This window comes from Podarcis erhardii, assembly GCF_964252035.2.
Source record: "Podarcis erhardii genome assembly, chromosome: 1".
Lineage (NCBI taxonomy): Eukaryota > Metazoa > Chordata > Lepidosauria > Squamata > Lacertidae > Podarcis > Podarcis erhardii.
The window spans coordinates 14,840,217-14,865,022 of record NC_138497.1 but is presented as its reverse complement, the minus strand read 5'-3'; positions in this window follow the sequence as shown (position 1 = coordinate 14,865,022).

Genomic DNA, 24,806 nt, shown 5'->3' with positions numbered 1-24,806 from the left:
ACCAGTTGCCCCACCCCAACGTAGAGAAAATTTATGTAGAGGTACAGATAGAGGGGGCCCCATGCCGCATGGAGCTTGACACGGGTTCAACTCTATCCATAATCTCGGCAAGGACCTTAAGGAAACTGTGTCCTACTGGGGGTCCCAAACTCAGGCCGGCCCCATTCACCCTCCGGGACTTCCAGAAACGTAAGGTCCCCACAATGGGGGTGGGGACCTTCAGGGTGCAATACCGAGGGCGGACGCGGCAACTGGACTTGCTTGTGGTCAAGGGCCCCTACATTAGCTTACTGGGGTTGGCATGGTTTGGACCACTGGGACTAGCCATCACCGGGGTGAACCACATGAGCTTACAAGTGGACGTGGACGCCATATGCAAGGAGTTTCCGGGGGTTTTCGATGGGAAATTGGGACAGTATACGGGCCCCCCCATTGCTCTACAGCTTGACCCCGCAGTACGACCAGTCAGGCTCAAGGCCCGCCGGGTCCCATTCGCCCTGAAACCCCGTATAGACGAGGAATTGGACCGACTCGTGGAGCAAGGAGTGCTGGAGCCGGTGCCTAATGCCCCCTGGGAAACCCCAATCGTCACACCCGTCAAGCCTAATGGTTCGGTCCGCATCTGCGCAGACTACAAATGTACCATAAACAAGGCCCTCATGGCCCATGCATACCCAGTGCCAGTGGTCAGCCATGTCCTTGCCACCCTGGCTGGGTCGAAAATTTTTGGCAAGCTGGACTTGGCCCAAGCATATCAACAGCTGCCAGTAGATGAGGCCACAGCAGAGGCACAGACGATTGTGATGCACAGAGGAGCGTTCAGGGTAAAGCGGCTGCAATTCGGGGTCAGCGTGGCACCAGGCATATTCCAGAATCTAATGGACTCTCTCCTTAAAGGGATTCCTGGTGTCACCCCCTTCTTTGATGATGTGTTGATTGCCGGGCCCACACCAGAGGAGTTTGAGGACCGCCTCCGCACTGTTCTGCACCGTTTCCAGATGGCGGGTCTCAAGGTGAAGCGAGAAAAATGTCTACTAGGAGTGCCTCAAGTGGACTTTCTGGGATTTATGGTGGATGCAGAAGGGGTTCACCCGACTGGGGACAAGGTACGGGCCATTTGTGATGCCCCAGCGCCCAAGAACAAGACTGAACTTCAGGCCTTCTTGGGATTATTGAACTTTTACCATTCCTTCCTTCCCCACAAGGCGGCGGTAGCGGAGCCCCTACACAGACTCCTGGACAAGCGGGCCCCTTGGGTGTGGGGCCAGCGCCAGGAGGCCGCATTCCAGGCAGTCAAGGACTTGCTTGTCTCAAACTCGGTCTTGGCACACTTCGACGAGAGGCTGCCGGTGGTGCTAGCATGCGACGCCTCGCCCTATGGCATCGGCGCTGTCCTGGGACACCAACTCCCGGATGGAAGAGAGGTACCGGTAGCATACTTTTCCCAGACACTCAACGAAACCGAGCGGAACTACTCGCAAATCGACAAGGAGGGTCTGGCAATCGTGAAGGGAGTAAAAAAATTCCATGATTTCTTGTACGGGCGGCCCTTCACCGTGGTGACTGACCACAAGCCGTTGCTTGGCTTGTTTGCCCCCGAAAAGCAGACTCCCCAAGTGCTGTCTCCTCGCGTCCTCAGGTGGTCAATTTTCCTTGCCAGCTACCAGTATGCACTGATTCACCGCCCTGGAAAGGCGATGGGCCATGCAGACGCCCTCAGCAGGCTACCACTACCGGAAACAGGCCCCGACCCAGCACCTGCACAAGAGGTTATGAGCCTGGAGCTGCTTCCTGACCGCCCCATTCAGGCACAAGAAGTTGCACACTATTCCAAGAAAGATAGGGTCATCTCCCGGGTCCTGGACTGGGTGTGGAGGGGATGGCCCAGCCGCAGCCCCGGGCCAGAATTCGCCGGCTACACAACCCGCAAACATGAACTGTCAGCCCACAAGGGGTGCCTGTTATGGGGAAGCAGGGTCGTTGTTCCCCAGCCCCTCCGCAAAAGGGTCCTCACAGCCCTACACGAGACACACCCAGGGGTAGTAAGAATGAAGGCCCTTGCCAGGAGTTATGTGTGGTGGCCGGGGATCGACGGAGAGATAGAGGCCTGGGTCAAACACTGCCAGGCCTGCCAGGAATCCCGCCCAGATCTCCCAAGGGCCCCAGTCCAGTCCTGGGAGTCCGCCCGAGCACCATGGTCACGCCTGCATGTGGACTTCGCTGGCCCCTTTCAGGGGAAAACATTCTTCATAGTGGTGGACTCCTACACCAAATGGCTGGAAGTCGCACTGGTACCGTCCACTTCTACGTCCGCAGCCATCCGGGTACTACGCAGGCTGTTTGCAACCCACGGGCTCCCTGACACTCTCGTCTCAGACAACGGGACTGCATTTACATCAGGAGAATTTCAAACCTTCACAGTGCAGAACGCCATCCGCCACATCCGTTCGGCGCCATTCCACCCTGCCACCAATGGCCAAGCAGAACGCATGGTGCGGACCACCAAGGACACCCTTCGCCGCATGACGCAAGGGGATTGGGAGTACCGCCTTGCCACATTCCTTCTAGCACAGCACAGCACCCCCAGCTCAACGACTGGCCGGAGCCCCGCTGAACTACTAATGGGTCGGCGCCTTGCAATCAGATTGGACCGCCTTCACCCCGATAGAGCTCAGGATGAGGTAGTGGTGGGGGAAGGCAGGAACCCCCGGACCTTCGAGGCCCAGGACCCAGTGTACGCAAAGAATTTTGGGGCAGGCCCTGCATGGGTACCTGCCACAGTCACCAGGGTCACGGGCCCCGTGTCGTACGAGGTGCTAACAGATGGGGGGCAATGCTGGCGCCGCCACTGCGACCAGATACAGCGACGATTCCCGGGAGAAAACCAGGAGGAGGAGGACAGGTCAGAGGAGTCCCAAGGGAACAGTGGGGCAGTGAGGCCCATAGAGCAGCAGGGGCAAGCAGGAGAGGCAGAATCAGTAAATACAGAGAGGACCCGCGAGGCCGAAAGGACACCGGAACCAGAACCACGACTGAGCGAGCCGGTTGCGCCACACCAAACAGCCCCATCCTTGGAACACGAGCCAGAACCTGAACCCCGGACCAGGGAACACCCCAGGCCGCAACGCACACGTAGGCCACCGGCATACCTTGAGGACTATGAATGCGACCTTCCGGGCAGGACTGGAACTTAGAGGGGAGGGGTGTTATGTACTGAGTTGAATAGGATCCAAACTGCAGCAGTCTGATTGGTCCTAGAACAATAGGCTCCAAAAGGCAGCAGTCTGATTGGTCCTAGAACAATAGGATTCAGAATGCAGCAGTCTGATTGGTCCTAGAACAATGCAGCAGTATGATTGGTTAGCAGGAACCACCCAATCATGCTCCAGATAGAAGTGAATCCACAACCTGATTGGCCTACAGTAGAATCCTGGAATTAGCCAATCATGTGCAGCCCATTGTGTAAATAATGTATATAAAGCAGATACTTTGAGGGGACATTCATTCATTCCTCCTCACCACTATGAGCTGAATAAAGAGCATGAAATCACTTTGCGACTCTGAGTATATTTCAAACACTGTCCAACCATCTCATCCTCTGTCGTCCCCTTCTCCTTGTGCCCTCCATCTTTCCCAACATCAGGGTCTTTTCCAGGGAGTCTTCTCTTCTCATGAGGTGGCCAAAGTATTGGAGCCTCAGCTTCAGGATCTGTCCTTCCAGTGAGCACTCAGGGCTGATTTCCTTCAGAATGGATAGGTTTGATCTTCTTGCAGTCCATGGGACTCTCAATAGTCTCCTCCAGCACCAGAATTCAAAAGCATCAATTCTTCAGCGATCAGCCTTCTTTATGGTCCAGCTCTCACTTCCATACATCACTACTTGGAAAACCATAGCTTTAACTATACGGACCTTTGTTGGCAAGGTGATGTCTCTACAGTCTGAAGTAGCACAGTCCAAAACTCCACCAGTTTGCCACCAAATTCTGCACAATGTGCAGACCAGCTCTTAGCAACAGATTCTACTGAGCAATTTCAAGGGGAAATAATGCCTCCTGTCAACCACGTTATCAGATGACAATAAATATCGCCGGAATCTTAAAGGCATCAACTGGAGAGCACTATTAATGTCAGAGAGAATAATGAAAGATTTAAGACACGTGGAAAAGCACGCCACAGAATACAGTCACCCATTAATTACTGCAGTCACTGAAACCGTGATGGATTTAAGAAGCAAGGATGAGAAAAGAGAGATCGGCAGGTGAGATGCATCCCCACAGCAGGTTCCTTAAAGACAGTTAATACTCTCTGTAGAAAAAGAGGCCCCAGGAATCCCACATTGGTTGGTATATTTTGTACAGCAAATGATGTGATACAATAGAAAGCCAGAGAGCATACAAATAAAAATAATTTATTATTTGTACCCCACCCATCTGACTGGGTTGACCCAGCCACTCTGGGCAGCATCCAACAAATATAAAAGTATAATAAGACATATAGTTGTTTAGTTCCTTGACATCTAATGGGAGGGCGTTCCACAGGGTGGGTGCCACTACTGAGAAGGCCCTCTGCCTGGCTCCCTGTAATTTCACTTCTCACAATGAGGGAGCTGCCCGAAGGCCCTGGGAGCAGGACTTTAGTGTCCGAGCTGAATGATGGAGGTGGAAATGCAGGGATTACTGCTACTGTGAAGTCAGCAGCTGCCAGTACTCAATCCTATAGTCTGACTCGGTATAAAGGAAATTTCCTATGTTCCTATGGTAAATGCGCCCTGGCCAGTTGAGCCTCAGAAGGCAAAGGGACATGGAACAAGATTGTAGAGGGTGGACAGTTTCATGAGAGGGGAAGATGGTCCTGGGCTCAGGCCAATTCAAGATTTTTAGGTAATAACAAGTGCTTTGAACTGTGCCTGGAAATGAAGAGGAAGCTGATGCAATTCAAAGGATCGGGAACAGGATCGGGAAGGATCGGCGTGTATCTGAAGAAGTGTGCATGCACACGAAAACTCATACCAAGAACTAACATAGTTGGTCTTTAAGGTGCTACTGGAAGGAATTTTTTTATTTTGTTTTGACTAAAGGATCGGGAAGTTAAAGAGAGTAAGGCAGGAGGAGTAAGATTTTGGCTCTTAAAAGGAATGAGGAAAGAGGTCACATTGCAGAGCATGTAAAGAAGGAGCTGCAAGCAGGAAATATAGGTGGAACTTCAATAGCACTTGGAAAGGGTGGTGCAGGAAAAATGCGCTGCAAACCAATTCTTTAAAAAGACAGGAGCACAACAGAAAAGATTGATACGTAGCCTTTTGGCAGAGATGTCATCCGGACTCTCTGCAATCTTCTTGGTTCTCTGGAAAATACAAAAGATGTTGATTTCAGAGAAAGTGCCCTATGTGTGGAAGCTGCCTGGCAAAAATATCCGCTGCTTGAGACCTGGCAGGGACTGGATCCATAATCTTATGCTTACAAAACATGTGATCTAGCACTGAGCTTTAGCCTCTTCCACAATCTAATGAGAGATTGTAGATTAAAAGGACATTCCCCTTCCTGGACTTCAAGACCATATAACACCGGTCTTGAAAGACCTACACTGGCTCCCAGCTCATTTCTGAGCACAATTCAAAGTGTTGGTGCTGACCTTTAAAGCCCTAAAAGGCCTCGGTCCAGTATACCTGAAGGAGTGTCTCCACCTCCATCGTTCTACGCGGACACTGAGATCCAGCGCTGAGGGCCTTCTAGCGGTTCCCTCACTACGAGAAGCCAAGTTACAGGGAACCAGGCAGAGGGCCTTCTTGGTAGTGGCACCCGCCCTGTGGAACGTCCTCCCACCAGATGCCAAAGAGAAAAATAACTACCAAACTTTTAGAAGACATCTTAAGGCAGCCCTGTTTAGGGAAGCTTTTAATGTTTAATAGGTTGTTGTATTTTAGTGTTTTGTTGGAAGCCGCCCAGAGTGGCTGGGGAAACCCAGCCAGATGGGCAGGGTATAAATTATTATTATTATTATTATTATTATTATTATTATTATTATTATTATTATTCAAGTGCATGAGCAATTGTGCATCCTATAGGTGCAAAAATCTATGCAGGTGTTGGCTTCATCTCTAGGTTGAACATTTGGTGCAGAGCAGTTTTTTCTTGGCCCTCCTTTTTCCTGGGCAGCTGACTCGAGATGCTTTTACAGGAGCTCTCAGCTCATCTTCACTGGAGAATGAAGAGGAGTTTATTCACATCATGATTCAGATCTCCCCTCCTGAGCAAGGCTGCTTGAGATTTCAATTCAGTACCTCCTGACATGAGTGGGAAGAGTTGATTCACAACCTGATTCATGCTGTTTTGATATAGAGGCAGAAGAATGAAACGCGCTTGTGTTTGTGGATAAAAGCTGAGGTCCATGAGGGATAACAAAGGGACTTAATGCAGTGTGTTAGCTGCGGCCAAAGCAAACACATATTTGCGAGGTTATCAAGTGTACTAAATTGCCTTTGAGTTTCTGCGTGCTTTATGCTAGTGGCTGATCATATGGAGCTGTGTTATAGAAAGTTAGGTCCATATCTACCTCAGTCCATTCTAGCCTGGGTGGATCTACACAGGAAAAACCCGCTATAAATAAGTCATAAATTAAGTCATTATAACAAGGGGGAGGGAACCTCTGTAAAATCACATAGAAAAGTTTTGTGCTCTACAGCACCATCTGGTGTTGAATGTTTATAATGCGTTTAAAACGCTGTTTTTTGACTAATGTAGCTGAGTCCCCTGTCTTGCAGCAACTTTCTAGCTCCGCAACCCAGGAGATAGAGAGTTATTAGCTGGAGATGGCAGGAACTGAATCTTAGCCTTTCTACATGTGCTCTGTGGACCTTACCCAGCCCGGCTAATATGGACCAGAATGTAGAGAAAAGGCATTTGGGTTGGTGTAGGTTTTTCATTCATATTACAAAATGGCCGAAGTAAGATCCACTTGAGTCCCTCGTCCTTGGAGAAGCAACGAGAGATCGAGCAATGTGTGGGCAGCAGTCATTGTTCACTGGCTCAGGTGCTTATATCTGTTTTGGATCTGCATGCACAGAAGCACACTATGGCTTTCCTCCCCTTAAATTCATTCACATACATGAATACACATTCATACCCTGTCCTACTCTGCGGGCCTCAGCAATTTTTATGGAACGAAGCATGTCCAAACTTCAGTTGGGCTTCTCCCATTGTACACATGGGGCCGGATTCAGCTAGCAAACCTCATCAGTGGAAGCCTTGCAAGAGATGTGTGTTCTTCAGACATGCTTTCTCCTAATTTAAGCATTTTCTGTGCACGCTACATAGCTGGAAAGCTGTATTGCAGAATTCAGATAAGTGCAAATTTCAAAGAATAGACGTGTTTCAGAAAGTGTCGGTTAGGGAGGTTCACCATTAAATATTATCTGAACCGAAGTTCAAAGAACGCCTGGTGTTTGGGGCTCATGCACTGCTTCAGACAGCGTGGGTTAGGTAGGTTCGCCTTTAAATGCTAAACAAATTGAATTTCTCCCCCATCCCTAGTAAGCATCAGGGGCCCCTGCCAGAGCAACCCAGCAGTGCCAGGCTCTGACACCAAGTCTGCTCAGCATAAGCTAAGCAGCTGGGTGCAAAACAGGTCAGAATGATTGACTCCTACATTCTATAGGTCTTTCAAAGCATCTCACAGAAGAATGGGAATTTACAAATTCAATAAACAAAACAAAACAAAAACTTACTAGGGCAGCGGTGGCTAACCTGTGGCATTCCATATGCTGCAGGACCACAACTCCCATCATCCCTGACAATACCTGGCCTTACAGGCTGGGTTGATCGGAACTGGAGTACATCTGGAGTAGCACAAGCTATCCAGTCCTTCACTAGAAAGACTCTTGAGGGTTTCCTACATATCTTTCATTTTTTTGTTCCCAAACACTTTAGTTGGTTGGTTGGCTGGCTGGCTGGCTGGCTTTCAACAGTGGCAATCCAGCCCAAATTTGGCACACAGAAGTTACATTTATTTCAATGGAAGAGAGTTAAAAAAAATATATTCAAAGCTGCCATTGTAGCCATACATTTACCTGGGAATAAGTACCATTCAGCGCAAGATTGCACTGTGGGCAAGAGTCTGCTTTCACTCTCTCACTTGAAGTAAAGGTAAAGGGGCCCCTGACCGTTAGGTCCAGTCATGGCTGACTTTGGGGTTGCGGCGCTCATCTCGCTTTACTGGCCGAGGGAGCCAGCTTAGTGCTTCCAGGTCATGTGGCCAGCATGACTAAGCCACTTCTGGTGAACCAGAGCAGCGCACGGAAATGCTGTTTACCTTCCCACCAGAGTGGTACTTATTTATCTACTTGCACTTTGACGTGCTTTCGAACTGCTAGGTTGGCAGCACTCACTTGAAGTAACTGGACTTAAATGGATTTAAATGTGCTTCACTCGGATCAGCACATTTTACACCAGCAATTTTACATTTTACATTTACACCAGCAATTCAGCCGTTATTCCTTTCTGCTCCCAAGCTATGCCTATGCTCGCAGTAAATGCTGTTTCAGAAAAGGACAAAGTATGTCAGACATGCAAGAACAGACTGTCCCAAGTATAAAAATCTAATCCTCATGGGAAAAGGCAGCCCATGTTATTGGTGGGTATTATAGACCTGCTTTTGTTTTCATTAGTCTCCTCCTCCAACCAGCAAAGAGACTTGCCTCTGCATCTTAATCCTAGGAAAAGGTGGCATTTTCCACTCTGCAAGCCAAATAAACGGCCCGCAGTATCATTGCCAGAGATCTACATGTGCATTTCCGCAGCGCAGGAGGAGTCAGAATTAATAATGCCATTCCCAAGTCCAGCCGGCTCGTAGATGGGGCTCTCGGCTGCACCTCTGAAGGAACAACGGCTGCTCAGCAACCCCATCTGCTCAGAGACCTTTGGTCAAAGAGTGGTATTTAAGTTTTAATTAATTAAAAATAGGCTGACTAATGCAGCTCCCTCCCTGTGCAGGCTTACCCGGGGAATGGGTGGAGGGAAATACGCGAACGTCTTCTTGTTGCCCTCAGCCGCCCCTGCCCTCCCCATTCAGATCTCAAGGGCTTTGCAGAAAGAATGTGCTGTAACCCCATAGCCATCATTAAGTCCCTGCCTGGGCCTGAGATGTTTCAAATAAATACCGTATTTTTAGCTCTATAAGACTCACTTTTTCCCTCCTAAAAAGTAAGGGGAAATGTGTGTGCGTCTTATGGAGCGAATGCAGGCTACACAGCTATCCCAGAAGCCAGAACAGCAAGAGGGATTGCTGCTTTTACTGTGCAGCGATCCCTCTTGCTGTTCTGGCTTCTGAGATTCAGAATATTTTTTTTCTTGTTTTCCTCCTCCAAAAACTAGGTGCATCTTGTGGTCTGATGCGTCTTATAGAGCGAAAAATACGGTAAATGGGATGTCCAAGTCTCTTGAGCTGCTCTTTTCATTAATATATATTTATAGGGATGGTAGAATCAAATTAAGCATCACATGGGCCACTAAGTCAGTTGTGGGTTTTAGCCAATGAACTGATTAATCAGTTGATTAAACTTACAAATTGCTAAAAACAATAGTGCTGAAGCCTATTGCCTTCATTTTTAGATAATGCATACACTGGCTGCCACCAATCTTCTTCTCAGAAGCACAGTGGTACCTCGGGTTAAGAACTTAATTCGTTCTGGAGGTCCGTTCTTAACCTGAAACTGTTTTTAACCTGAGGTACCACTTTAGCTAATGAGGCCTCACGCTGCCACTGCACGGCCGCTGCACGATTTCTGTTCTCATCCTGAAGCAAAGTTCTTAACCTGAGGTACTATTTCTGGGTTAGGGGAGTCTGTAACCTGAAGCGTTGGTAACCTGAAGCATCTGTAACCCGAGGTACCTCTGTATTCTGTTAGAAATATCCCAATTCATGTATGAGAAAATAGGATGGTGATTTCGACCTGCAGATTTCATCAATGCTAGTATTAAAAGTTATTGTTTTCATTCTAGTGCTCAATGAATTATGGGACCATTTTCCTTTATAAGCTTTTAAAACCAATCTGGTTAATCAATTATACATTGTCCCAGATATTAGGATGGTTGCTATTTTACAAAGCCCATATAATCCACTGAGCACTATAATTAAGTGACTATGACAAAGATAAAACAGAGTCAAGCCCTGCCTGCGGACATGGAACATAAACAGAAAAGATAGCAAAGGGAATGGAATGAATTCTCAGCTTAAGTCTGTCAATTGCTTTCCATTTTCATATGCAGTTTAGCCTATTACGCCCTTTGAGCTCCTACGGACTAAACAAAATAAAATTGCTGGATTCAGAAATAGGGCTTCTTCTAAGCAGAATAAAAACAAAATATCAGGCTGTTTTAGTCAAAGCGGGGTGGATTAGAGCAATAAATGAGTCCTCCTTCAAAGTGGCCTATGACTTGCTTCTCCCACAGAAGTTTATTTACAGTCACGCTTTTCTCGTGAATTGCCATAAGATCTACTGTTTCACTTCCCATATTTTCTTCCTCGTGGCAAAAAGTAATATGAGTCAGCTATACTGCCACATCCACTGCAGTGAAATGCGCTGGCATACCATATGTTTAAAGCAGGGGTCAGCAAACTTTTTCAGCAGGGGGCCAGTCCACTGTCCCTCAGACCTTGTAGGGGGCCGGACTATATTTTGGGGGGAAAATATGAACGAATTCCTATGCCCCACAAATAACCCAGAGATGCATTTTAAATAAAAGAACACATTCTACTCATGTAAAAACACGCTGATTCCCAGACCGTCCGTGGGCCAGACCTAGAAGGCAATTGGGCTGGATCCGGCCCCCGAGCCTTAGTTTGCCTACCCATGGTTTAAAGCATATTTCCTCGCCCTCAAAGAATCCTGGGAACTGCAGTTAGCTAAGGGTGCTGAGAATTGTAGCTCTGAAAGGAGTAAACTATAGTTCCCAGAATTTTTGTGGGGGTGGGGAGTGCTTTGAAATGTGCTTTCCTCCAACCAGGGGTGCCAACTTGAATAAATATGGGGGGGGGCAGGTAAGCTCCGCCCCGCATAATCAATCGGACACCATTTGAATGGTGATGTTCATCAACTTGGGGGGGCAGCCCCCTTAAAATTTTATTGGGGGGAGCCGAAGACCCCTCGGCCCCTAGGAGTTGGTTCCTATGCCTCCAACATTCCTCAGAAAACGGAAACCTTCCGTTCTGCATCAGTTTAGGATTAAAGGTACGGTGCAAACGCAGTTTCTGTCGTCGTAACAAACTGGCTGAAAAGCCCAACGAGTAAGCAGTGAGAAATGTTGTCTATGTGGCACAGAAGGTTTAGTGAGGTGACTGCAAGACTTCTGAAAGCCAGTTGCTTTTTCAGACACTACCTCAGCACTTCAGGCAATGCCCTTCATTTATCAGAACTGCGTGTTTGCCAGGTGTAGTAGCTCTGTGTACTGTAAGCGCACAATACTGCAAGTTCATGGTACTTAGTGAGGGCTTTGCGATTCATTGTTCTACTTTTTGTGTAATATACTTCCTGTTATCCTCATTCTGACACACACACACACACACACACAATGCCCCAAGCTTTGGTACTGCTTGATCTGGGAGGATCAAGACAAAGAACCTGAGCAAAGTAAGACAAAGGTCCTTTTCGGCAGCCTGATCCCATAATTCAGCTTTAAGTGCCAAAGCACAAACTTCCTTGCTATTTAAAAGCAACCGACAGACTCACAATTGCACAAAGGCCTTTTCAAACACTTGTTTTATCGGGCTTCTTTGGGTGGAAGGGTGGGGTACAAATTTAGCAAATAAGTGTAAATATATTTTCTTAGACATCTACCTATCTTTCCTTTCCTTGGGTAGGGAAACCAAGATGGCAGAAATGTGTGGCTGGCCAGACTCAGGCAGGTTTACCTTCAGCAAGGTGGTGGCTTTTAGCATCTTTGAACCATACTCTGGGGACAGGTACCAGACAGGCTTATAAACAGAGATCCTTAGCTAGAGGGGAGGGCCATAGCTTGGTGATAGTGACTGGCAGCCATATTGGCAACCTCTGTATCCAGGATTCCCACCCCCCTCCATCTGCTCATTGCTCTTGAGTTTCAAGTACAGTGGTACCTCAGGTTACACACACTTCAGGTTACAAACACTTTAGGTTACAGACTCTGCTAACCTAGAAATAGTGCTTCAAGTTAAGAACTTTGCTTCAGGATGAGAACAGAAATTGCGCAGCAGCGGGAGGCCCCATTAGCTAAAGTGGTGCTTCAGGTTAAGAAGAGTTTCAGGTCCTGAAACGACCTCCGGAACGAATTAAGTACTTAACCTGAGGTACCAATGTACTCTTTCCCCCAAGGACAGGCTGAGGAGATGCATGAGATTTTTGTGTACACCAAGCTGCCGCCCTCATTGAAGGAGCACCAGCAATATTACGTGATGCAGCGAAGATGCCTCATTATAGGATAAACTGTCATTTATTTTAATTTATTTTCCAGCTTTTATTCTGCATTCTTGGCTCGAGCCAGTGCACAAGGCAGCTCATCCCAATCATAAAACAATTGAAATCAATTTAAAACACAGCCAGCCAATAGAAAACAAGATAATAAAACACTAATAAGACACTAATACCACAACAACAGGGATGACAGCAGCATATTGGATTCATCAGCCGTATCTGTTCATTATCCCAAGGGCAATCTTAGTGTGTGTGTTTTCCTTTTCTTTCCTGCAAGGCTAAAACAGAACAAGCTTTGCTTTGGTAAGATCACTTTTGGGTAGGGATGAAAGAAGGCAGCATGATTTTTTAGTACGTCTCGTGTTCATCGCTTGCAGCAGCACCTCTGTTCCACTGCAATACCTCTCAAATTTCACAATGCTTCTTTAAATCCCACTTTAAATCCCATTGTTTGCACATCGCATATATTTTTCAGATATTCTACAAATTTCCCCCAGTCTTCGATGAACTTTTGGTCTTTAAGGTATCTGATTTTCCCAGTTAGCTTATCCAATTCTGCATAGTCCATCAGTTTCGATCTCCAGTCTTATATCGTCGGTATTTCCTCTTGTTTCCATTTCTGGGCCAGTAAAATCCTTGCAGCTGTGACAGCATATTGAAAGAGTTTACAGTCTTTTCTTCTTATCTCGTTTCCTGTAATCCCTAAAAGAAAAGCTTCTGGTTTCTTTACAAATGTGTACTTTAACATCTTTTTCAACTCATTATATATCATTTCCCAGAAAGTTTTAACTTTCTTACAATCCCACCACATATGATAAAATGTTCCTTCTTTTTCTTTATATTTCCAACACTTATTAGACGTCTTAAACATTTTTGCCAATTTTACTGGTGTTATATACCATCTGTAGAACATTTTCATCACATTTTCCTTTAACGCTGTACATGCAGTGAATTTTAAATTTTCTTTCCATAATTTTTCCCAATCCTCAAATTGTATATTATGACCAAAATCCTTGGCCCATTGTATCATTACCGACTTAACTTCTTCGTCTTTCGTATGCCATTCCAACAATATCTTATACATTTTTGAAAGAATTTTACAATCATTGTTTATTATGTCAATTTGAAACTTAGAGTCTTTTTCTGCATAGCCACATTCTTTCATATCTTTTTAAAACATTTCATTAACCTGAAAATAATGCAACCAATCATAAACATATTCTTTAACTTGTTCATATGGTTTTAATTTCCATTTTCCTCCTTCTTTCATTGTCAGTTCACCATAAGTAATCCATTTACCTCTCATATTAATTTTCTTTACACTCATAACTTCTAACGGAGATAACCAGTGTGGAAATCTTGGTTCTAATAGGTTTTTATACCTATCCCATATTTCTATTAACACACTCCGGAAGATGTGGTTCCCAAAGCCTTTATGGATTTTCATCTTCCCACACCATAAGTACGCGTGCCATCCAAATCTGTTATCAAAACCTTCTAAGTCCAGTAATTCTTTATTTTCTAGTTTTATCCACTCTTTCAACCAGCAAAGACATGCTGCTTCATAATATGGTTTCAGGTCTGGCAGGGCAAAACCTCCTCTTTCCTTCTCATCTGTTAATAGCTTAAATTTAATTCTCGGCTTTTTGGCCTGCCAGATATACCTTGAAATCGTTCTTTGCCACTCTTTAAAAATCATTACCCCCTCTATTATGGGGAGAGTCTGAAATAAAAATAACATCTTTGGAAGCACACTCATCTTTATCGTAGAAATTCTACCCCAAAAAGATAGTTTCATTCTGCCCCACACCTCTAGATCTTTTCTTATTCCGTTCCACACCAGTATATAATTAGTCTGAAACAAATCAATATTTTTAGGAGTTAACCAAATTCCTAAGTATTTAACCTTTTTTCACCACCTCTATCTCTGTTTGTTGTTGCATTATTTCTATCATACTTTGCTCCATATTTTTTGCAATTAATATCCACTGCAAATTCTCTTCCTCCAAAAACTGCATTCTTTGGTTCACTCTCTGCTAGGGCAAGAGTACGTCACTTACATCACTTACATAATTAATGTAATTAATTATGAGAATTACATAAATGATCTAATTACATTGTTATTACATTATTCCACTCTGTTCATATCAACACACAGGAAACACAATTTGAAGGGTGTGTGGTGTGCATAATCAGTTCCATATTGTTTGCACACTCGAAGCAACAACAACCACGAATACCAATTATAATTGCAGGGCTGGTTTCTGTTCTGGATGTGTGGCAAATCTATGAACATCGGCAATTTCTGCTCCTGTTTTTCTTCTGGTCAGAACTCTCTGACATCCCTAAAAGGTAAAGGTAAACGGACCCCTGACCATTAGGTCCAGTCGTGACCGACTCTGGGGTTGCGGCACTCATCTTGCTTTATTGGCCAAGGGAGCCGGCGAACAGCTTCCAGGTCATGTGGCCAGCATGACTAAGCTGCTTCTGGCAAACCAGAGCAGCACACGGAAATGCTGTTTACCTTCCCGCCAGAGTGGTACCTATTTATCTGCTTGCACTTTGGCATGCTTTCGAACTGCTAAGTTGGCAGGAGCAGGGACCGAGCAATGGGAGCTCACCCTGTCGTGGGGATTCAAACCGCCGACCGTCTGATCGGCAAGTCCTAGGCTCTGTGGTTTAACCCACAGCACCACCTGCGTCCCTTTATGACACCCCTACTGTTGAGTATTAGATCACTCCTTTCCCACTCCTTCCCCACCACGGAAGGAGGAGGAGGAGCTGGCCGCTGAAGTCTTGCTTGGCACTGTGATTGGCCTCCTCCAACGCTTTTGAACATTGGGGGTCCCTGGCCCCCTCCCTCAAAATATTGGGGGCCCCCAAAATGTCTTGGCCCCTAGGAGATGGAGCCCCTGGTCAGTCCTGTGCAAATGATTTTGGCTTTACCATACATGTAAGAACATAAGAGCCCTTTTGAATCAGGCCAATAGCAATAATAATAATAATAATAATAATAATAATAATAATAATAATAATTTATTTATACCCCACCCATCTGGCTGGGCTTCCCCAGCCACTCTGGGCGGCTTCCAACAAAATATTAAAATACAGTAGTCCATCAAACATTAAAAGCTTCCCTAAACAGGGTTGCCTTCAGATGTCTTCTAAAAGTCTGGTAGTTGTTGTTCTCTTTGGCATCTGGTGGGAGGGCGTTCCACAGGGCAGGCGCCACTACCGAGAAGGCCCTCTGCCTGGTTCCCTGTAACTTGGCTTCTCGCAGTGAGTGAATCATGTGCTTACAATGCCCCCTACCTTTGGTGCAAATCCTGGCTGGGCATGGAGGCTAAATGCTTCCACCCTTCCAAACCTGAGGATTCTTAGAGCTGCCTGATATAAATCTAGCTTCCCGGTTGCAAAGGGTTTGTGTGCAGAATGAAGCTTTTTTTCTTCTGCTGTATTGGAGAGTTGTGCCAAGCTGACCCCGTTCAACTTCTCCAGCGTCGTACGTGTTGGAGCAGCTCTGTGTGAAACAGAAAATCAATTTTCATTTCAAGCCCAATTCCAGTCTCTGCCTGGCTTTGAAATGTCCTAATCAAAAGGAAACTTTTATTTCAGAGGCTTCTTTGTTTCAGTTGCTCTTCTGCTGTGTTGTGGGGAAACAAAGGGATGAAGAATAAAAAGCGAATGGAAGCAGGTTTTGGAAAATAAACTCTGACTAGATTTGTGAGTTTGATCTTGTAGCTTGAGGGTACTTCTGAATCCTTTGCTGTTGCTTGAGGCTCAGGTGGCCTCAGAGGCCCAGAGTGCCTTCCATCAGCTTTGGCTAGTGGCCCAGCTGTGCCCCTATCTGGACAGGGATAGCCTAACTATTGTTGTCTATGCTCTGGTAACCTCTAGGTTAGATTACTGCAATGTGACATACATGGGGCTGCCTCTGAAGTCGGTTCAGAAACTTCAGCTGGTGCAGAATTGGGCAGCCGGGTTGCTCACAAGATGGTTTGAGTATATTACACCAATTCTGGCCTGGCTGCACTGGCTGCCAATTAGTTTCCAGGGCCAGTTTAAAGTGCAGCTTTTGACCTATAAAGGACCACAATACCTCAAGGACCATCTCTCTCCATATGAACCGACCCAGGCCCTGCGACCATCAATGGAGGCCCTTCTTTGTGCATCTCTTCCATGAGAGGTCTGGTGGATGCAACATGAGAACAGGCCTTTTCTGCAGTGGCTCCTCATTTCTGGAAAGTTCTCCCCAGGGAGGCTCACCTGGCGCCTTCATTATACATCTTTAGAAGCCAGGTGAAAACGTTCCTCTAGAACCAGGGCTTTGACTGATTAAGCAATCTATGGCCTTTTAAATGTGTTTATCCTGCAAGCCCCAAATATTTCAGAGCAGGGCTGTGTGTGTGTGCCTGCCCCAGTTCTGTGGAATAGCATTCCTGTCGATACAACAGGCTCCCATCATCTGTACTTTCTGGAAGCAGTTGAAGACATTTTTGTTCTGATAGGCTTTCTCAGTTCTATATCGAGTGTCTACTTGTTAGGGTTCTAGTCTTATTTTAAATGTATTTGTTGCAGTTGCATCTCTAACTGATTTTAATTATCTTATGTGTAAATGCCTTTGATATTGTGTTTAATAATAATAATAATAATAATAATAATAATAATAATAATAATAATACACTGTGTAAGTTTTGACTATGTCGGACCAAAGTCTCTGCTTGGAATGAAAGCCTCGCACCAGTCATATTTTTTATCAGCAATTATTATCCAGTAGGGGGGAAAGTTACACACAGTTTCCCTTCAGAATAGCTAGCAATGTTCTCTCAAGTCCCTCTGGCAATTGTCCCATTTCAAGAAAGATGACCTAGCTGTGAGGAATAATTTTTCCTGCAGTATCTTTTTCTGAGTGTGATCTTCACGTTTCCATTTTTGGTGTTTCATTCCCCTTCCCTGCTATCTTTGCATCTGGTCTGAAAAGTTATCCTGGTTAAATAATTTTGGGTTCAGCCCTGCAACGTTTTCCTTTGCTTCCTGTGCAAGTAAATTGTTTCAGAATGATTTGTCTGAGATTTCCCTTTGGATTTTCAAGGAGTTTATGAGAACACTACGGTTGATATATACCAGCAGACATGTAAGAGGTGGAACTGTAAAAAGCTTGACAGTCTAACAAATTATCCAGCCCAGTTTCTGGACTCTGACTCCCATAATCCCTGATCATTGACCATGCTGAGGCTGATGGGAGCTGGAGGACAATGAGATTTTGGAGACCACAAGTCCCCCTTTCTGGTCGAAAGGGTTTAACCAGGCAGTGTAAACAGCAACAAGAATCCAGGCTATAAAAAGAAAAAGATACAACTCCGATTTATTTGACTACTAAAAGTACTCACAAAGGCCCAGTACAATATATTTCTCGACAAGGATAATCAAGATGCCTGAGACACCCCAACTATGTCAGCTCAGAAAGCTCCAGCCCCAAAACACGGGATAATTATCGATTTCTTATTGCATACACTTACAGATCTGAAGAAGTGTGCATGCACACGAATCTGAAGAAGTGTGCATGCACACGAAAGCTCATACCTAGAACTAACTCAGTTGGTCTTTAAGGTGCTACTGGAAGGAATTTTTTTATTTTGTTTTTGCATACACTTAATATCTCTGGTAAAAGGGGATGGCCAGCCTCGCTCAGCCCAGTCTTCAGGTAAAAGTGAGACCTTAACTTTTTCCTTTTCAGCCTCAGTGGTTGAAGCCTGGAGACTCACAAGAGCTTCACTGATGGAAGAGACAAACCACATTGGAATAGACCAAGCAGGGAGTCCTTGTTGAAAGTTTAGGTGACACCTTGTCTTAAATCAACAAAGCTGGAGTGAACTGCATTGGATCGTTATTGCTTAGATGTAGCGATGGGGGAGAAATTCAATTCTGTTCACAATTAAAGGCAAATCTATCTCATCATTCACACTTTCTAAAACAATGTCTGAATTGAAACTTAACCACGCTTTAAAATTCACACTTCTGCAGTGCCGTACTCCAGCCAAATAATTTGTACACAAATGCCTATACTAGGGTAAAGCGTCCATAAAAATGCATGTATTATTGAAATCTATATAGGAAAATGTATGATATTAGGGGAAATCGCATTGCAGAAATGTGCATATTAAGCAAAATTGCATACAAATGTCTATGGAAGGAGAAATGCACTAAAATTCTGAAGGATTTTCATGTGGATTTTTTTAAAATTGCAAATTGGTGGGGAAATGTGGAGAGCTGAATTGAAAACTGAAAAACGAGAAACCGGGAGAAAGCAAAATTCACCCCTCCGCTAGCAATTTCTTTTGTGCTATTTTCAGCAAAGCCAGTATACTGTACAGAGATGCAAGCTGCTACCTACGCCAGGCAAGGAAACCTTTTCTCAACCCATGGGCTAGATCCAGCAATGGCTTATCCTCTGCAGTGGAAGATACAAACCGTCCCCCAAATGCACACCTTCAAAGGGCTCGCTGTCAGTGCTGATGACCTGATTGGCACTGAAAGCACACCTTGAAATGGACTCACTGCCTTTCCTGATCAGCTGATTGGTGTTGTCTGCGAGCCCCACTCACCAAGCAAGTACAGTGGTACCTCGGGTTAGATACGCTTCAGGTTACATACACTTTAGGTTACATATGCTTCAGGTTACAGACTCCACTAACCCAGAAATAGTGCTTCAGGTTAAGAATTTTGCTTCAGGATGAGAACAGAAATCGTGCTCCGGCGGCGCGGCAGCAGCGGGAGGCCCCATTAGCTAAAGTGGTGCTTCAGGTTAAGAACAGTTTCAGGTTAAGTACGGACCTCCGGAACTAATTAAGTACTTAATCTGAGGTACCACTGTATTGGGAGTGCCCTTTAGGCTCCCATTTGTCTTCTGCAGCCAACACCTGATGGCACATGTCATGTCAGGTGTTAGACAGGTGGGTGTGGTTTAGGGAAAAGAGCCTTGTGGGTCAATGCAAGACCCCAGGCAGGCTTACTTAGACCCACAGCCTGGAGGTTCCCCACTGTTCCCTGTGCGATCCTGAAATCATCAAAAGAATGTAGTGATGCCAGTAAGCCAATCCAGGCCCTAGAGGAAGTTCAGCAGAACATGCTAAGAATTCCAGTCAACGAGTTCTCAAAACTTCAGCAACACGTCCTTTGACTACAGCTATATTTAGATCTTAAGCAACATCTCAAGCCCGTAGTAGTGTCTAGTTTCACTTCCTCCTCGACTGTTCTTCAGGACCTCTCTTCATGCTTATGGTGTCCTGCTAATGTCACCAACAGCTAAGCAGGTGCCCCCTAGAGGCAGTTGGACTACAACTCCCATCAGCCAGTATGGTCAATCATCAAGAGATTATGGGATTGTAGCCCAACAACCTCTAGAGGGTTAGCCATATTGGCTAGCTCTAGTTCAGTGTTTCTCACCCATGGTATTGAGCTGTTGTTGGACTACAACTCCCATAATCCCTGACCATTGGTCCTACTAGCTAGGGGTGATGGGAGTTGTAGTTGAACAACAGCCAGAGACCCAAGTTTGAGAAACGCTGCCCTAGGTTAAGCTAGTTATATTTCCTACACGGCACGTCAGTAGATGTTCATCCCCTTGGAAGCCCCGATTCACTGACAAAGGCTTTCTGCCCCACTGTCAGCACAAAGAGAATACTCCCATCACAGCTAGACCCTTGTCAACCAACACACCAGCTTCTGTGGCAGCCTAGGCCTTCACCCTATAAAAGTTTCCTGGTCAGGCTTGCTTATTTATGGGACCGCCTCTCCTGGTATGCCCCGCAGAGGACCTTAAGTCCATGAATAATCATAGTTTAGAGGTCCTGGGCCCTAAGGAAGTCAGATTATCCTCCACCAGGGCCAGGGCCTTCTCAGTGATGGCTCCGACCTGGTGGAATGCTCTGTCCCACGAGACCAGGGCCCTTCAGGATTTAACTTCCTTCCGCAGGGCCTGTAAGACAGAGCTATTCCGCCTGGCTTTCAATTTGAACTTAGCCTGATCTTTTATTCCCCTTCCTTCTCTCCCTCTCCCCTTTTTATGAAGATTACCTGCTCTGGGATCCCACAGCTAATTCTCCCCTCGTCTCCTCGCTGGCCCAAATAGGACTAATTTAGCCAGCTAGCCCTGGTGATCATCTAATGTTTATTGGATGGATTTCCCCCCTAAATTGATTTTGGAATTCTTAATTTATTGTTATTCAAGTTTTATTTTATGCTGTTTTTTTGTTGCATCAATTAAGTGTTTTAAATTTGTTGTTAGCCACCCTGAGCCCGGTTTTCTGAACCAGGAAGGGTGGGGTATAAATAAAATTTTATTACTGGTCTGAGCAAATAGGAGAACTGCTTCAGCTGGAGACAGTCTGTCTTTGCAGGCACTCAGACCATATCACCAATGCTTTTTTCTTTTTTACTTTGGCCCAATATTGCCATCTTACTAACCACTTAGTTGTCTGCATTAATGAAGAGGAAGGTCCACATATCTCAGTGATAAGAGCATCTGCTTTGCATACAGAAGGTCTCGGGGTCAACTCCTGGCATCTCAAGTTAGGTCTGGAAGATAAATCCCGGTCTGAAATCCCGGAAAGCTTCTGCCACTCCATGTAGACAACACTGAGCTAGAATGGTCAATGGTCAATAATGAAAGGAAGTTTGATCCCACGCCGCCACCACATCCATATATATTGGTGCGCTAAAAATTGGGCGAGATAGACAACTTATAAAGTGGAAAGACTTTTCAAATTTAAATATATGGTGTTTGGTAAGTGTTGTTTGGTGTTAGAGCTGTCTTGTAAGAGCTGTTCAGCAGTGGAATGGACTCCCATGAAGGTGGTGGACGCTCCTTCATTGGAGTTTTTAAACAGAGGCTGGATGGCCATCTGTTAGGAATTCTTTAGCTGAGATTCCCACACTGCAGCGGGAGGGGGTTGGAGTAGATGACACTGGGGGGCGGTCCCTTCCAATACTACAATTCAATGTAAAGGTAAAGGTGAAGGGACCCCTGACCATTAGGTCCAGTCGTGGCCGACTCTGGGGTTGCAGCACTCATCTCGCTTTATTGGCTGAGGGAGCCGGCATTTGTCGGCAGACAGTTTCCGGGTCATGTGGCCAGCATGACTAAGCCGCTTCTGGCAAACCAGAGCAGCGCACGGAAATGCTGTTTACCTTCCCGCCGGAGCGGTACCTATTTATCTACTTGCACTTTGACATGCTTTTGAACTGCTAGGTTGGCAGGAGCAGGGACCGAGCAACGGGAGCTCACCCCGTTGTGGGGATTCGAAGCGCCGACCTTCTGATTGGCAAGTCCTAGGCTCTGTGGTTTAACCCACAGTGCCACCCGCGTCCCTTACAGTTCAATATATTTACCCTCTATATGTAACCTGAGAGGAAATTACCAGCACAGTCACCAAACTACAGCTCCTAGGATCCTTTGAGGAATCCATGATAACGGTGTGAAAACAATCTGTTTCTAGTGTCCTGTAGCAAAACCAATTGTGTTACCTGGGTGTCTCTGCTGTATATCGGAAGTTAACATGAACTTTTGGGGGAGGAAAATTGACAGGTATACTTGATAAAGTTAAGCAGAATTTCATTATCAGTCACATGCCCACATGTCTTTTTAAACCATCCTTGATCTAAAATTGCGGCATTTTTTTTTTTTTTTTTTAAGAAGAGGAACAGCACTGCTGATGACGAACGAGTACTTACTGAGCGTTGTTGTTTTTGAAGCAGTGGGGGGGGGGAAGGAATGTGAATTGAACTACCTTAGGTTTCTGTGCTTGGCTTTGTGGTTTATACACATTTCTTGCAATCAAAATGTCTGAAATGCTATTAATCCACTTAACATATAGCACTGCCCCCTGCTGTGAGCAGAAGTGGTTCACACTCTTGGATCACAAAAGGTTTTTCATCTCACCATCAAGTCAGGGAGCATTTCTTTGAAGGAATATGTGGCTCACAAGACAATATTAGCTGGGGCGGGTTTTTTAATGCTTCCCACTTCTAAAGGCTCAATGTAGCTAAAGTCACTTTAAGTAAGGGGAAGAAATAAAGTACAGTTGTACCTCGGAGGTCAAACGGAATCTGTCCCGGAAGTCTGTTTGACTTCCGAAACATTCGGAAACCAAAGCACGGCTCCTGCAGCCAATCAGAAGCTGCGGAAGCCCCATCGGACGTTTGACTTCCAAAAGAATGTTCAAAAGCCAGAACACTCACTTCTGGTTTTTTATCGTCCGGGAGCTGGAACGTTCGAATCCCAAGGCACTCAGGAGCCGAGGTACGACTGTAAATAGTAATCACATTAGTAAAGGGAAAGGGAAAGGACCCCTGGACGGTTAAGTTCAGTCAAAGGCGACTATCGTATGCAGCACTCATCTTGCTTTCAGGCCGAGGGAGCCAGTGTTTGTCCACAGACAGCGTTCTAGGTCATGTGGCCAGTATGACTAAACCGCTTCTGGCGCAATGGAACACCGTGGTGGAAGCCAGAGCACACAGAAACGGCGTTCACCTTCCTGCCGCAGTGGGAAGTAGATAAGTATTTATCTACTTGCACTGTCCATTGTCTCTCAAGATAGATGGATGCCAACCAACCCTAGCACTTAGCAATAAGTAATATCAACCAATTGCATTCCTAAATCTACTGATCACTTCGGGAAATAAATATGGGAGAAAGCCTCTGTAGATGTAAGTCCTTGTAAATTCTTTAGGAATTGTTTCCAAGTAAGCATGCATTGGATTGGGCTACACAGGTTTCTCTATTTTACTTTTTTTTTTAATGAGAGTTTTCATTAAGAATAAAATATCCCAGTGCTTAACTGACTCATTCTTCTTCTCTGTTTAGCTGCAGGATGAATTATAATGCTGCTCAGCAGATGGAAGACTGGCTGCATTTGCCATCACAGTTTAACCCTCATGGGAGCTTCTTCAGTCCCTGTTTGGGTTGAAAATAGGACAATCTTTCTGTAATCATGAAATGAGCCCGTATAAACTATTTACAGAATGTGGAGCCATCAATAATGCACTTGGCTCTTCTGCAGCCAAAAGGTCTGCATTTCTGTGTAAACAGAAGACACTGCGAAAGAAAGGAAGTTTATGAGATCCTGTGCATTTGCCTCTTAAATCCAACTCAGATGAAAACATCGGGTAAACAAAGTAAGTGCTTCAGCAAACATATTTTCAGTTGTGGATTTCCATCAGAAATTATCCAGTTTCAAGTCAAATAGATGTATTCTTCATCCATCATGGAAGTGAGAATTTCAGAGTGACAGAGATTATGGGAAGTCTGGAACCTGGGACTTGAGACCGTGGGTTGTCATCACCATCTGGCCACTGCGCACACTGGAATGCTCAACTGCACAACAAATATTTTTATTAGGGACCCTTCCAGGTGTCTTTTTATGTGTGTTTATTTGTGCTCATGAGACATCACCTTGAGAGACATCACCTTACCAACAAAGGTCCGTATAGTAAAAGCCATGGTTTTCCCAGTAGTGATGTATGGAAGTGAGAGCTGGACCAGAAAGAAGGCTGATCACCAAAGAATTGATGCTTTTGAATTATGGTGCTGGAGGAGACTCCTGAGAGTCCCATGGACTGCAAGAAGATCAAACCTATCCATTCTGAAGGAAATCAGCCCTGAGTGCTCACTGGAAGGACAGATCGTGAAGCTGAGGCTCCAATACTTTGGCCACCTCATGAGAAGAGAAGACTCCCTGGAAAAGACCCTGATGTTGGGAAAGATGGAGGGCACAAGGAGAAGGGGACGACAGAGGACGAGATGGTTGGACAGTGTTCTCGAAGTGACAAACATGAGTTTGACCAAGCTGCGGGAGGCAGTGGAAGACAGGAGGGCCTGGCGTTCTCTGGTCCATGGGGTCACGAAGAGTCGGACACGACTAAATGACTAAACAACAACAATTTGTGCTCATGATGGCATCAGGGCAGGTTTAAGGACGTAAGAAAGGTTTGTTGGATCAGGCCAATGACCCCTCTAGTCCATCATCCTGTCCTCCCCATGGCTAAACAGGTTCCTGTGGGAAACCCGCAAACAAGACCCAGATCCAAGAGCACTTTTTCCTCCTGCAGTTTCCAGTCACTAGTTGCTGCCTCTGACCTTGAAGGCAGAGTATAGTCATCATGCCGAGTAGACGCTGACAGCCTTTTTCCTTCACGAATTTATCTGATCCTCTTTTAAAGCCATCCAAATGGTTGGCCATCACTACCTCCTGGGGGAGTGAGTTGTGCTGTGTGAAGAAGCCCTTTCTTTTATTTGTCCTCAATTTCCCAATGCTCGGCTTCAACAGGTTTAAGTTCAGCTCAGTTCTTCAAGGCAACAGCCAAC